We start from the raw sequence: 15,590 nt of genomic DNA, 5'->3' as shown, positions 1-15,590 counted from the left end.
TATTTCTATAGAAAATTTTGTCATAATTTTTATTTCTATAGAAAATTTTGTCAAAATTTTGTTTCTGTAGAAAATTTCGTCAAAATTTTATTTCTATAAAAATTTTTGTCAACATTTTATTTCTATAGAAAATTTCGTCAAAATTTGATTTCTATAGAAAATTTTGTCAAAATTTTAATTCTATAAAAAATTTTGTCAAAATTTTATTTCTATAGTAAATTTCGTCAAAATTTTATTTCTATAGAAAATGTTGTCAAAATTTTATTTCTATAGAAATCATACTGAATTAGTATATATTAAAAAATAATTTTTATATTATTTTTTGAATTGCGTAGCATAGCATAAAAATGTTTTTTTATGTTATTTTTATACAAAACTGAATTCATTGAGCTTGTGTTGTTGAAATGCATAGTTATTTATGTTAATTTTCTATTCTTTATATGAAATAAATAACCAAAAAATAGTTTGGTTTTAGTATTATTTACATTGCAGATTTTTTGACGATTTTTAAAATGGAAGTGACGATTACGATGATTTCTTCGGAAAAAAGTTACGATTCTTCTTGAAATTTTATTGGCAGCCCTGCACACAGCTATAGAAAGAGATTCTTTGACACTAACAACAAGTATCAACGCCTGGTAATGCATCTAAAAATGTAACGTTGCCGTAACATAACGGCGATGTATGATGATTAGACTAATTTAAAAAACGTACCATATGATCGCTAAACTTGTAAACAAACTATCAAGAAGAGGCAGATAAAAGGTTGATTTTTTTACATTTTAAATGAATAAATGAATGATTTTTCACATTTAAAATGAATTTTAACCGCATAAAATACAATTGTAATTTTTTAAAAATATATATTTTCACACCAAACACTTGTTTCTTCTTCTTTCACTCGATGATAAATGCTTTTTAACCTTCTGTTATGTAAACGAGGCGAGATCTTACGAAACGTTTACGTTTTGTTAACCTTTTTTAATTTATTTTATTTTATATATTTTTATGGGCTGTCGTATATCAAAAACATACAGCTGCGGTACGTGAACTGACCACTAATTCGGATTCGGAGGCTACTCGGTCACCAGCGCGGATGGTAGAAGTTTTGCAGGATTTTTCTGGCTCTTGTCCCCCCAAAAATCCTGGGACTGAGACAAATTCAAGACCGGGGCAATTCGATATGAAAACAATTAACATATTCAAAAAGCTTCGGTTTCGGTTAATCGGCCTCTTGACGCCGAAGGCCGGTTGTCGTTTTGTGGCCGAATGCCGAAGCGGATTCTTCGGTCGAGTTATACTATGCATCAAAAACATTTTGCTCACTTTGACGTGTTCCAGACCCAATAGCCGGTTGTGATTTTCCGGGCAAGTGTAACGCAATCCCATTAAAGGGTGATACGGTCAAAATTTGGTCAATATAAACTTAACGTATTTCTTTCAATTTTGCATTTAAAAATCCTGAACACCCCTCATTTTGAAGGTGTGTGTGTGTAGAATGTTGCTCCTATTTTGATTTTGGAATTCATTCTTCAGTTGTCAAAATGCCGTCCAAGCAAAAAGAGCAGCATCGCGAAAATCCGAGCTACTCTCACGCAAAGCTGGCAAAATCGCTAAAAGTTGCAAATCAACCGTTACAAATGTAATTAAAGTGTTTGGGGAACGTTTGTCGACAGCCAGGAAGTCTGGATCGGGGGGAAATCGAAAACCGGAAGCCGCTGAGACGACAAAGAGAGTTGCCGGTAGTTTCAAGCGAAACCCTAACCTCTCTCTCCGAGATGCCGCAAATAAGCTGGGTGTATCGTCTACAACCGTGCATCGAGCCAAAAAACGAGCCGGACTATCGACTTACAAGAAGGTAGTGACTCCAAATCGCGATGATAACCAAAATACGACGGCCAAAGCGCGATCCCGGAGGCTGTACACGACGATGCTGACGAAGTTTGAGTGCGTGGTAATGGACGACGAAACCTACGTCAAAGCCGACTACAAGCAGCTTCCGGGACAGGAGTTTTATACGGCAAAAGGAAGGGGAAAGGTAGCAGATATTTTCAAGCACATAAAACTGTCAAAGTTCGCAAAGAAATATCTGGTTTGGCAAGCCATCTTTAGCTGTGGCTTGAAAAGCAGCATTTTCATAGCTTCCAGGACTGTCAACCAAGAAATTTACGTGAAAGTGTGTTTGAATAAACGTCTGCTGCCTTTCCCGAAGAAACACGGTTGTTCCGTACTGTTTTGGCCGGATTTGGCATCTTGCCATTACGGTAGAAAGGCCATGGAGTGGTACGCCGCCAACAACATGCAGGTGGTTCCCAAGGACAAGAACCCTCCCAACACGCCAGAGCTCCGCCCCTACTGGGCTATTGTCAAACGGAACCTAAAGAAGACCAAAAAAACTGCTAAGGACGAGCAGCAGTTCAAGGCAAACTGGCTTTCTGCGGCGAAGAAGGTGGACAAGGTGGCTGTACAAAATCTGATGGCAGGTGTCAAGCGTGAGGCCCGGCAATTCGGATTTGGAAAAGCGAAAGCCTAACTGAATATTTTTCCTGAATTTTATACTAATTGAACTTGAAAAAGAAATTTAATTTGATTTTTTAAATAAACGATTTCACCGATTTACACGCGTTTTCCCTTGACCAAATTTTGACCGTATCACCCTTTATAGTATTAAAAGCTTAATTTTTATATAATCAACTTTTGATAATAACAATTTTTTCAAATTGTTTCCAATTTTTCTTTAAGAAAATTGTAAAGTAACTTTGGATGTACGAGTAAATAGTGGCTAAATTGATATGCTATACTACTTACCCTTTGGATTAGATGTGTGACAAAAGATCTATCTGTATAAGATCTCTTTAACAATATCTGGAAATAAAACCAAAATATACATTCAATTACTGTATATTCAAAATAGTTTATAAATAAAATTATGTATTAAATAAACCTATTCATAGTTTAAATACTTTTTTTATATTTCATCTAATATAACTATCTGGTAATGGTGCTCATATTTAATATATAAAGGGTTACATGATTTTTAAATCATATCCAATTAGAAATAAGGATAGCAACTTGCACGTATAGGATGTCAATGATAATAAGTCACAAATTAGAAATGAATAATTTTAAACATTTAAAAGTTCATAAGAAATTACCACCAAATCCGCCAAAAATTAAATTTGGGCAGATTTGAAATTGCAACCCTCGACATGTTTAGAACTCTATATTAATCGATGATAAACTGCGCTAACTCAAATGAGTTGTGTATTTGTCGGGAAAATTTTTCTTAATTTTTTTATATCGGCGTTTTAAAAAAAATCTAAATTTGTTACAAAATTCAAAATTTAACCTCGATTTTTCTTCGTGTTGGGTTCACTTTTTTGTGTAAGATTGTGTAAGAACCACTATAAATATTTGAATTTTCTTCATCTCCATTTTTATATTACTTTTGTGGCTTCCAATTCAGGAATTTATTATTGATTTATTTCGATGCCAACGGCAAGACATTTGAGATCCACATCGATGCAGACTTTAGGCAGAGACCTCTGGCGCATTAATTTTCAATGACAAAAGCTCTCTCTCTCTCTTTTACTACTAAATACCTTTTGCTATGTAAATCAAAGGAGTTTAAAAAAATGTCATTTTTATATCCAAAAAAATATTAACTACTGAGTAGTTCATCCGCTCAACCATAATCGAAAATAGATTTTTTCAAACGATTGATTTTGTTAGGCTTCTTCCGCCGCTAAAACGAAGAACAAACATATCAAATATCACTTAGCCCCCTTTTCTTTCAAAACAACCTACAACCACGCAATGACATAGCAAATAGAATAACAAACATTTGACATCTCTCTGTCACCCACCCCACCGACACATACACGTACACGTATTGAAGAGAATCGGGGAGTAAGAAAAAAAACAAAATCGCTTAAGAAGTTAATCATATTCATGACAATAATGTGGCGGCTGGCTGCTAATGTGCCCTTTTATGTTTTGTTGCGAACAAATGAACATTCGCACATACATTCAATAGCACACATACACTTTCTCTCACCTGATCCGCAAACCATAAAATTAAACAGATATTTGAGAACAAAATTTGTTTTTATATTTCTTTGTTATATGATTATGAAATAAATATAGATGGTACGCGTCTCGTATATACACAACAAAAGTAACAAAATGAAACTAAATTGAAAAATGAAAATAATCGGGGGGCAAACAGGTAGGTAGAATGGTAGTAGATGGTATTTGTGTATCAGCTGTGTCAGAACAGGTAAACGATTTGTTTTGTTTGTTTTCATATGATGGGAACAGGGATGCCAGATAATTTTGGTAAAAATCGCCAAGTAAAAAAAATCAATATAGGCGTTTAATAAGTTGTTGTACAACTTTAGTTTCCACGCTATTTTTACATTGTGCCTAGAAAATAGAGCCAAGAGTTAAGCTGCCCCCCATTTGTATGATTTGACATTGGATTCATTCACTTAATTGCTTATAACTTTGTCTAGTTGGTCTTATTTCTTACATTAAAGTATCATCTTTACGAACATAAAGAGAAACCAGACGTTTTTTCAATGGTTTATACTTTTCCGGCGGCATAGTCATTGTAAAACTCGATTTTTTTTATTTCGCCCTATTTTCATCGATAGATTTTGAACCGCTTAACGTATCACAGATGCAATTATACAAATTTGTTCATCATCTCAACCTACACACAAAAAAAATAATTTTTGGATTCAATCACGAAATTACTTGATCCAATTAAGTTTTAATTAAAATGTCTTCAATCACAGCAATGATAGTATCAATGAAAAAATTAATTGAAAGTCATTTCAAAAATTAATTGATACTATTAATTTTTGTTTCAATTAAAAAATGTGTCCAATCAATTAAATATTTCATAGAATATTTTTTAAAACTTATGATTGGACTGCAACTCAGGGTAAATGGGTACGGGAGACGTACGGGACAGTCTGACTGGACGGAATATGCCACGAGGTGGTTTAGGGGGGGAAGGGTGGGATATAGGGCACGGGGATTTTTCATTCAATAGTCTGATTCCGGACTGCGGAGTAAGGCCACTGTCCTAAATGGTGGTATAGTGGTCTAGAAACACAGTTTTGTGTTCCGTTACCGAGCAGTTGAAACTGAACCGTTAGGAGATATAATAGGAGTTATTTTTGGACTTCTATATTAGGTTTCCATTAATGTCCGCATATAAGTGTAGGGGTCGAGGCTGGGGCTTAATTACTGTTACTAGTAGGGTGGGTATAGCACTTTAGGACCGGAAGGATGTCTGAAGCGGACTAGATGGGTGGGCATATGTCTGACATTGACTTACGGACGTGGGAATCGGGGGATTCCACAACGTAAATTTTGTTGTTTTGAGTCCTCTAAGTCCAATGTTTGGGTGATAGGTATATCGGTTGGAGGAGTCTAAAGATTCCACAGAAGGGTTGTTATGAGTCCTTGGAGTCCAACATCTGTTTTATTTAGTTATATTTTTTATTCGTTATTCGTATTATATTAATAATTTTATTTGGTATTTGTATAATAATAATAATATTATATATTTATAGGTACACGCAAAGAAAAAAAAAACGTTTGGAAAACGTATACCTAAAACGTTTTTCTTTTGTTAGAGTTTTTTGAATTGCTTCGAAAAGTATACACTTTTATCACCAAACAAAGTCGTTTGTTACAAAATTTTTATTTTTTTCAATAAAAAAAGTTATTTTTGAACCAACAACACAGTCCATTTCGTTTATATCAAACACTGTTCGTTTCTAAATGTACATCTTTAATAAGACACATTTTACAGTTAATAGTAAAAATGTAATATAGTAAAGGGTGATTCTTTTGAGGTTAGGATTTTCATGCATTAGTATTTGACAGATCACGTGGGATTTCAGACATGGTGTCAAAGAGAAAGATGCTCAGTATGCTTTGACATTTCATCATGAATAGACTTACTAACGAGCCACAACGTCGAATTTTCAGTGAATGGGCCCTAGAAAAGTTGGCAGAAAATCCGCTTTTTTATCGACAAATTTTGTTCAGCGATGAGGCTCATTTCTGGTTGAATGGCTACGTAAATAAGCAAAATTGCCGCATTTGGAGTGAAGAGCAACCAGAAGCCGTTCAAGAACTGCCCATGCATCCCGAAAAATGCACTGTTTGGTGTGGTTTGTACGCTGGTGGAATCATTGGACCGTATTTTTTCAAAGATGCTGTTGGACGCAACGTTACGGTGAATGGCGATCGCTATCGTTCGATGCTAACAAACTTTTTGTTGCCAAAAATGGAAGAACTGAACTTGGTTGACATGTGGTTTCAACAAGATGGCGCTACATGCCACACAGCTCGCGATTCTATGGCCATTTTGAGGGAAAACTTCGGAGAACAATTCATCTCAAGAAATGGACCGTTAAGTTGGCCACCAAGATCATGGATTTGACGCCTTTAGACTATTTTTTGTGGGGCTACGTCAAGTCTAAAGTCTACAGAAATAAGCCAGCAACTATTCCAGCTTTGGAAGACAACATTTCCGAAGAAATTCGGGCTATTCCGGCCGAAATGCTCGAAAAAGTTGCCCAAAATTGGACTTTCCGAATGGACCACCTAAGACGCAGCCGCGGTCAACATTTAAATGAAATTATCTTCAAAAAGTAAATGTCATGGACCAATCTAACGTTTCAAATAAAGAACCGATGAGATTTTGCAAACTGTATGCGTTTTTTTTTTAAAAAAAGTTATCAAGCTCTTAACAAATCACCCTTTAGAATGTAATGTTGAACATTTTTTCGGAATCTTCCGACCATATCTGGAATATATTTAAAAAAAAACTTTGGTCGAAGCAGGGATCGAACCCACGACCCTTGGCATGCAAGTCGGACGTAGCAACCACTGCTCCACGGTGCCCAACTAAATGTATTTTTCTGTTAAATAAACTTTGTTTAATCGGCTCGTGGGCGCCGCAAGCTATATAAATATAACTTATATGGGTAATTGTCTATTGATGACAATAACGGCTACATGGCTCAGTGGATAGTGTGTTGGCTTACAAATTGCATGGTCCGCGGTTCGATTCTCCGTCCAGGCGAAAGGTAAATAAAAATTTTAGAAATTTATAAAATCGTATAATTTCTTCTACATTGTTTATGTTACAGAAAAAGGTGCTAAGTGAGCAAGATGTGAGGGAAAATGCAATTAGCCAGAAAAAATTTTTTTTGAGTTAGTCTTTATGAAATTGGTTTTACATCCTGGAAAAGAATAAACGTGTATCACAAAAAGTATATACTTTTCTTCCAAATACACTTCCTTTCAACGAAAAGCAAATGAGAAAAGAACTTTGTTTGTCTAAAATTTCGTTTGGGAGGAAAGAATTATTTTTTTGCGTGTAATAGGTATGTATTACATATTATTATAATATATATTTTTTTTAGTAGTTGGGGGTAGTAAGCCACCGTGGTGCAATGGTTAGTATGCCCGCCTTGCATACACAAGGTCGTGTGTTCGATTCCTGCTTCGACCGAACACCAACAAGTTTTTCAGCGGTGGATTATCCCACCTCAGTAATGCTGGTGACATTTCTGAGGGTTTCAAAGCTTCTCTAAGTGGTTTCACTGCAATGTGGAACGCCGTTCGGACTCGGCTATAAAAAGGAGGTCCCTTGTTATTGAGCTTAGCATGGAATCGGACAGCACTCCGTGATAAGAGAGAAATTCACCAATGTGGTATCACAATGGACTGAATAGTCTAAGTGAGCCTGATACATCGGGCTGCCACCTAATCTAACCTAACCTAGTAAGCCTACTGAGGAGACCCGGCAATATGTTGAGGCAGATATAAGGATTTCCCTCAGAAATGAGGAAAATATTCTCATTATTAGGGTGGGAGTGTTGGAGAGGGTTATAGGGCATCATTTAATTATCTATTTATTATTTGCTATTTTTATACCGGGAATGATACAGTGACAGAGATGTAGGGCCTCCCATTAATGGATATTTAATTATCTATTTATTATTTGCTATTTTTATACCGGGAATGATACAGTGACAGAGATGTAGGGCCTCCCATTAATGGGTCATGTGATATATATCACAGTGGGAGATAGAGACGGGATAGGTAGGGTGAGGGCGAATAGCGATTGATTTCTTAGTCATTTGAATTCGATATTGTGATGTAAGTGGCTAAGTGCTAAGCTATATATACAATTATGTATCAAGGAAGTAGCTAAAAGTATTCCTGCTCCAAAACACAGCATCAAGGACTTTGTTAAGGGGAATCTTTGTCGTTTTGTTTCTGATATAATGGCGGCTAACATTCCAAACAATTTTTCGTAAAAGTTTTTTTCTGTGTATGTTACCTTGCATTCAAGTACCAACAGTGATATAATCGGACATTTCTAGCTCGAGATATAATTTGTTTAGTGAAAAAAAGGCAGAAAAACTAAAAATAACGGGATATCTCAAAAATTGTTCCATAAAAAAATTTTTAACCTTTATTTTCGAATTCATCAGATAAAAAATAAACCTAAGAAAAGTCCCCTCTCATCAAATGTACATTTTCACTATAAATTAGTGTTATTAACGCACACTGCACTACAACACTGCAATGGAGTAAATATGACCAAGCCGTCAGATTAACATTAACGGCTTTGAACTCTATGCATAAGGAAACAGGTATTAATCTTGTGTGTAGTTGTTTCCACTATTACATTAAATCTTGTGACAACGAATAAGAAGGTTTCATCTCGTATGGACATATTTCCTTCTACCTCTACCTCTTCCACTCTAAATCAATCTCCCATTAGATCTTTATCACACCGTTTTCTTATATCCTTAACTTTTGTCTGAAAAAAAGGTATTATGAACACAACAGGGTAAAGGAGTTTCCACAACATTATTGTTTATTTAGCTCGTTTCGTTGGACGGTGACTAGGAGGAAAACATATTTGTGTATACGGGTCATCGTTCTAATGGATTTTTAATATGGATGAATGCAAACGGTCTCATGCAAGAAATACGTGACTGTTTTAAATAATTGTTTGTAATAACATTTAGACAAAAGGAGTCGTCGAGTTTTCGTAGGGGGGGTTATTTTATAAAAAGAAAGGAATGATGTTCGGGATATAGCATCAAATGAAAGTATACAACTATTCGATATTTTGTAACTTTTTAAATGATTTATACCTTAAATGATTTTATACCTTAAATCATATGTTTGTTTTTTTTTTTTTTTTTTTTTTTGTTCGTATTGTCACATGTATCCTTCTATAATAAGAAGAGAACGGTGTTCTCTTCTATAATAAGAAGAGAACGGTGTTCTCTTCTTATGAAATATTTACAACTATTCGATGTCTTGAGAATTTTTAAACACAGAAAAAAAGTAAAAAAATGAACTCCCTCGTGCGAAAATTGAAGTAATTGTATTCCAAATTTTGAGATTCATTAAATTAACGAAAATTTTCCTACAGTTTTGGATTTTTAATTAACACCCGGCAAAAAAAAAAAGCGTCGCCAAAAAAGTAGTGAAAATGTTCTTTTTTGGATCCGGAAGTGGTGCCAAATTGACGCAGAAGCGATGAATTTAACATGGGCTTGTCATAGGAAGGATATCCAACATTTCAACAGCCGCTGCACTGAATTTGCATCACTTCTTAAGGTGTGAGGTGAATTCAATGTTTTGGATGTGAATTAAGAATTGTTGTGATATTTTGACAAATAAAAAATTTTTTTTTAATTTTTTATGATTTTTAATACATTATAACGCTTGTCTGGAACGTTTGTCATCAAACATTTTCAAAAATTCGCAATTTTTCTAGAAAGGATTTAACATTTTTTTTTTTGGCTAAATTTAAAAAATTTGTACCATTTTATTAATGATTAATAAGTTTTTAACCTATTTAAAACAAATAAATATAAATTTCCCATTAAAAATATGAAAAAAGCGAGTTATAAAAAAATTGACTCAAATGAACTTCCTGCACGCAAAGAAAAAAAACGTTTGGAAAACGTGTACCGAAAACGTTTTTCTTTTGTTAGAGTTTTTTGAATTGCTTCGAAAATTTTAAACTTTTATCACCAAAAAAATTCGTTTGTTACAAAATTTTTATTTTTTCAATAAAAAAAGTTATTTTTGAAACAACAACACAGTCCATTTCGTTTATATCAAACACTGTTCTTTTCGGACTTTAGGTCCTTAATAAGACACAGTTTACAGTTCAAAATTTAATATACTACAATGTAATGTTGAACATTTTTTCGGAATCTTCCGAACATATCTGGAATATATGTAAAAAAAAACAAAAAAAAAAAAACTTTGGTCGAAGCGGGGATCGAACCCACGACCCTTGGCATGCAAGTCGGACGTAGCAACCACTGCTCCACGGTGCCAAACTAAATGTTTGTTTCTGTTAAATAAACTTTGTTTATTCGGTTCGTGGGCGCCGCAAGCTATGCTATATAAATATAACTTATATGGATATTTATCTATTGATGACCATAACAGGTACATAGCTCAGTGGTTAGTGTGTTGGCTTACAAAGTGCATGGTCCGCGGTTCGATTCTCCGTCCAGGCGAAAGGTAAAAAAATTTTAAAAATTTATAAAATCGTATAATTTCTTCTACATTGTTGGTATTACAGAAAAAGGTGCTAAGATCTAAAAAACTTCGTGGAAGTGAGAAAGATGTGAGGGAAAATGCAATTAGCCAGAAAAAAATTTTTTTGAGTTAGTCTTTATGAAATTGTTTTTACATCCTGGAAAAGAATAAACGTTTATCACAAAAAGTATATACTTTTCTTCCAAATGTACTTCCTTTCAACGAAAAGCAAATGAGAAACGAACTTTGTTTGTCTAAAATTTCGTTTGGGAGGAAAGAATTATTTTTTTGCGTGTGTGCAGTTGAAATAAAGAACATCTTTGGCAGAGCATTTTGGAAGTGTCTGGAGAAGAACTCCCAATTTTTTTTTTGCTGGGCATTTACGAAATGCATCTTTCTCGAAAAGAAAAAAAAAATGAACTAAAAATAAAGAAAGAATCTTGGACGCCAGATCATTCCCATTTTAATCACGCTGTAGTTCATTCTTACTATTTTTGAGAAGTGAACGAAAAATTTCTTTTGTGTAAGGTGAGTACTACCAAATTTTTTTGCTGGACATTTACGAAATGCATCTTTCTCGAAAAGAAAAAAAAATGAACTAAAAATAAAGAAAAAAATCGTACACGCCAGATCATTCCCATTTTAATCACGCTGTAGTTCATTCTTACTATTTTTGAGAAGTGAACGAAAAACTTCTTTTGTTTTAAGGTTAGTACTATGTTCAGTTTTTACGAAATGCATCTTTCTCGAAAAGAAAAAAAATTAACTAAAAATAAAGAAAAAATCTTGGACGCCAGATCATTCCCATTTTAATCACGCTGTAGTTGTTTTAAGGTGAGTACTCCCAAATTTTTTTGCTGGGCATTTACGAAATGCATCTTTCTCGAAAAGAAAAAAATGAATTAAAAATAAAGAAAAAATCTTAGACGCCAGATCATTCCCATTTTAATCCCGCTGTAGTTCATTCTTACTATTTTTGAGAAGTGAACGAAAAACTTCTCTTGTTTTAAGGTGAGTACTATGTTCGGTTTTTACGAAATGCATCTTTCTCGAAAAGGAAAAAAAATGAACTAAAAATAAAGAAAAAATCTTAGACGCCAGATCATTCACATTTTAATCACGCTGTAGTTCATTCTTACTATTTTTGAGAAGTGAACGAAAAACTTATTTTGTTTTAAGGTGAGTACTATGTTCGGTTTTCGAGTTGAAAATCACTTTATTTTCGCGATTACTTTTCCTAAAATAACCAAAATTCTAAATGACTAGCGTAACGAGGACCGCTTTGCTGCGCCTCCCGAAGCATATTTTCGTTAACTTAGTCAACCATATCCTTCGATCTGAAAACAAATTCGAAAAAATTTGAACTCTTTTAAAGAGTAGGGCCAAAGAGATGTCTGGCACAAAAACTGAAGTACTGATTAATCACTCCAGGGTTTCCACACACGTGTCTTCGAATTGTTTCCCCACCCTCCGTATTCTCCAGATAAGCCCCCCCAGCGACTTTTTCTTGTTCTCAGACCTCAAAAGGATGCTCGCAGGGAAAAAATTTGACTGCAATGAAGAGGTGATCGCCGAAACTGAGGCCTATTTTGAGGCAAAACCGAAGGAGTACTACCAAAATGGTATCAAAAAATTGGAAGGTCGTTATAATCGTTGTATCGCTCTTGAAGGGAACTCTGTTCAATAATAAAAACGAATTTTGTTTTTCTTTGTTAGACCGGGGACTTATCAGCCAACCTGTTAGTTCATGAAATTTTTGAGACATACTTGGAATAAAGAAAAAATCCTTGAGCTGGGGAAAATTTCTAACAAAATTTTAAAAACAAACTAAAACAAAATAAAAATTTTTGCAATAACTATTAGTTCATTTTAGCAATAATTTTACAAAAGACTTTGTTTTTCTGTGTATAATTTAAACCTTAAATCATATGTATTTTTCGAATTTTATCGCGAGCAATAAGCTGTACACTTTCTTGAAAGAAATCTATTTCTATGCTTTATGACAAAGTTTGTAAAAAAAAAACAAAACTCTTGTCCTTATCCAGATTGTTTACTGGACTGAGAGTTTTCCCAAGAAATACATCCTCTATAATGTAAGTTCTATTGAAAATCTCTAGATTCTAAACAAAAAAAATACTAGAGAAGATAATATTGCCGTTTCAATTCCAGAAAATAAATCTTTTTGTTTGTACTTATCTTGAAGAAGAGGGAAAAATGTTTATTGCCAGCCAACGTGCCATTTAAAACAAATATTTATTTGGTGGCAAAGTGGGGCTTTACCCCCCACCACCACATAACCCATCCCAAAAAGCAAGGGGAAATTTACTGTTATACAGTATTTTCCTACCCAACAATACCATAGATTTTTGGTTAGTGGGTGAATTTTGTAGACCGACATTATTGTCATAATCAGTATTTAAATTTATTTAATGATAAATAATAGTTTACTCGAGCAAATGTTAACAATAACCAAAATAAAATTAAAGTCAAATGTCGTGACTTTTTTCCCAGCTCTTTTGGCTTATCGTAGCCAAATCTTAATGTAAATATATGCATGTGCCATGGAAGAAAATCCAGGGGAATATGGCAAAAAAATCGTTTGTCATAGATATCTACAGTACTAAGTGGTTCATATAATTATTTTACAATTAGAGTTTTTATTAAAAAAAATAATAATAATATGGAGTTTATGAATACTCTGACCATATACAGTAGGGAGCAAAACTGAGTGCATATTGACCACTTAGGAGTATGCTTTATTTGCCTAATAAAAACCGTTTGATGAGTCCAAATAAAACCGTCTATTTAGTCCAAATAAAAACCGTCTATTTAGTCCAAATAAAAACCGTCTATTGAGTCCAAATTTTAAATTTCATTTATACTTTATTTCCTGATAAACAAAACTGTACATTCAGATAAATTATATACTACTATTGGTATTTATTAAATAAAATAAACGTAAGTCTGAATCCAGTTTTGCACTTTACGCATAATACATTAAAATCAAATGTCTTAGTATTTAGCCCATAGCCCTTTATTTCTAATTATGGTTTTAACTCGTCTTGACATACTTCTACTAAGTTGTTTATTATACGACTAATTGTGCTGAAATTGGCTCTAGACCTCATTGCTATTTTTTAGTGCTCTTTGGTGTGTAGTTTTCTTCCTGGTGGGTTCACTGATTTTTCAGTGTAGACATTTTCTATTTAAATAAAGATTAAAAAAAGTGAAAAACATGCACTCGGATTTGCTCCCCACTGTATATCGTAAAAACATGAATATATCGATTAGAGGCGTGCGCGTGACACGAAATTCTCGTGACACGCGTGATTCACGTGTGAATCAAGTGAACTATATTCTTTCTTTGAATTTTGTTACCTTTGCTGATTTCCGCACGCCCAGAAAAACCATGTTTGGACATGGTTGCCGCATTCATTTAATGCTTATCTTGAGCATGTAATTACCGCGACAACCATGTATTTTGTCTTTGTAAAAACATTTTTCGAGCGGAGAAAAATGTATGGTGGCAATAAGCATTTGAATGGTTCTCAAATACCAGAAACATGTTCTATCATTTAAATGATAGAATTTGAGACCATTAAATGGTCGGGAAAATCATGTACCTGACCATTCATTTTTTTTTTTACTTTTTTACAGGGAAAAAAGTATTTTTATATGTTAAGTACAGACATGTCTAGAACATTTACATGCCCATAAAGACAATGTATACAAATAAACAATGAATTCGTTTATAAACAAATAAAAACAAATAAATAAAGTTAATTTTGTGTTTTCTTTTCTCAAGTGGCGTCCTTCTTTCGACGATGAAAAAAGTTTTTTCATAAAGATCAAAACATTTTAGGTTATGACCATGTTCTTTTAACTAGAAGAAAAACATTTTGAATGAATACCATAACATTTTAAATCGTGACCATTGTCTTTTCATTCAAACAAAATTCTTTTTATCAATATAATAACATTTTAGATGAGGACAATTATATTTTTCTTAGAACCATGTTCACTGAGCCAACATGGTTGCAGGTTAAAATGTTACATGGGATCGGTTTATATGGAGGCTATATATAATTATGGACTTATATGGACCAATTCCTGCATGGTTGTTAGAGGCCATATACTAACACCACGTACTAAATTTCAATCAGATCGGATGAATTTTGCTACTCCAAAAGGCACCGGAGGTCAAATCTGTGGATCGGTTTATATGGGGGCTATATATAATTATGGACCGATATGGACAAATTCCTACATGGTTGTTGTTAGAGACCATACACTAACACCACGTATTAATTTCAACTGAATCAGACGAATTTTGCTCTTCCAAGAGGTTCTGGAGGTCAAATCTGGGGATCGGTTTATATGGGGGCTATACGTAAAAGTGGTCCGATATGGCCCATTTGCAATACCATCCGACCTACATCAATAACAACTACTTAAGTCGATAGCCTGTTTCGTTCGGAAGTTAGCATGATTTCAACAGACGGATGGACGGACATGCTTAGTTCGACTCAGAATTTCACCACGACCCAGAATATATATACTTTATGGGGTCTTAGAGCAATATTTCGTTGTGTTACAAACGGAATGACAAAGTTAATATACCCCCCATCCTATGGTGGAGGGTACAATGACTCGGTGTAATTTAAAATATTCAATTCATCTTCAATATTTGGTCTTTTGGACTTTGTAAAACACTCTAATTTTGAGATAAACAAGTAAAAAATGTAAAAATTTCGGTAAATTAAATTGATCACAGTATGTAACAAAAAAAAAACAACGAGTTCCAAAACAAAGTTGTTCGGATCCTTGTGATCCGCAAATAGTCCAAATTTGGATAATCTCCAATTAATTTTACATAGGCTTCTAAAAACATAGGACGCAAGTTTTAAGTTTTCGGATCCTTTGCATTGTTTAGAATTTAGGCCTCGGAAGTTCATTTGAATAAGGAAATTAAAAAAAAT

The 15,590-nt window shown here is 33.9% G+C and overlaps 1 protein-coding gene across 11 annotated transcripts in view; it reads right to left on the bottom strand.

The window, feature by feature from the left end:
* Nucleotides 1–15,590, bottom strand: part of Stat92E (Signal transducer and transcription activator Stat92E) — a 157,595-nt gene that overhangs the window by 44,270 nt on the left and 97,735 nt on the right. For all 11 annotated transcript variants that reach the window (XM_075288984.1, XM_075288956.1, XM_075289028.1 and 8 more), the window contains one exon: nucleotides 2,809–2,865. The gene's annotated coding sequence lies outside the window, so the exon portion shown is untranslated. The remainder of the gene's footprint in view (nucleotides 1–2,808; nucleotides 2,866–15,590) is intronic.

This window comes from Haematobia irritans, chromosome 1 (assembly GCF_050003625.1).
Source record: "Haematobia irritans isolate KBUSLIRL chromosome 1, ASM5000362v1, whole genome shotgun sequence".
Lineage (NCBI taxonomy): Eukaryota > Metazoa > Arthropoda > Insecta > Diptera > Muscidae > Haematobia > Haematobia irritans.
This window is presented reverse-complemented; position numbering and strand designations above follow the sequence as displayed.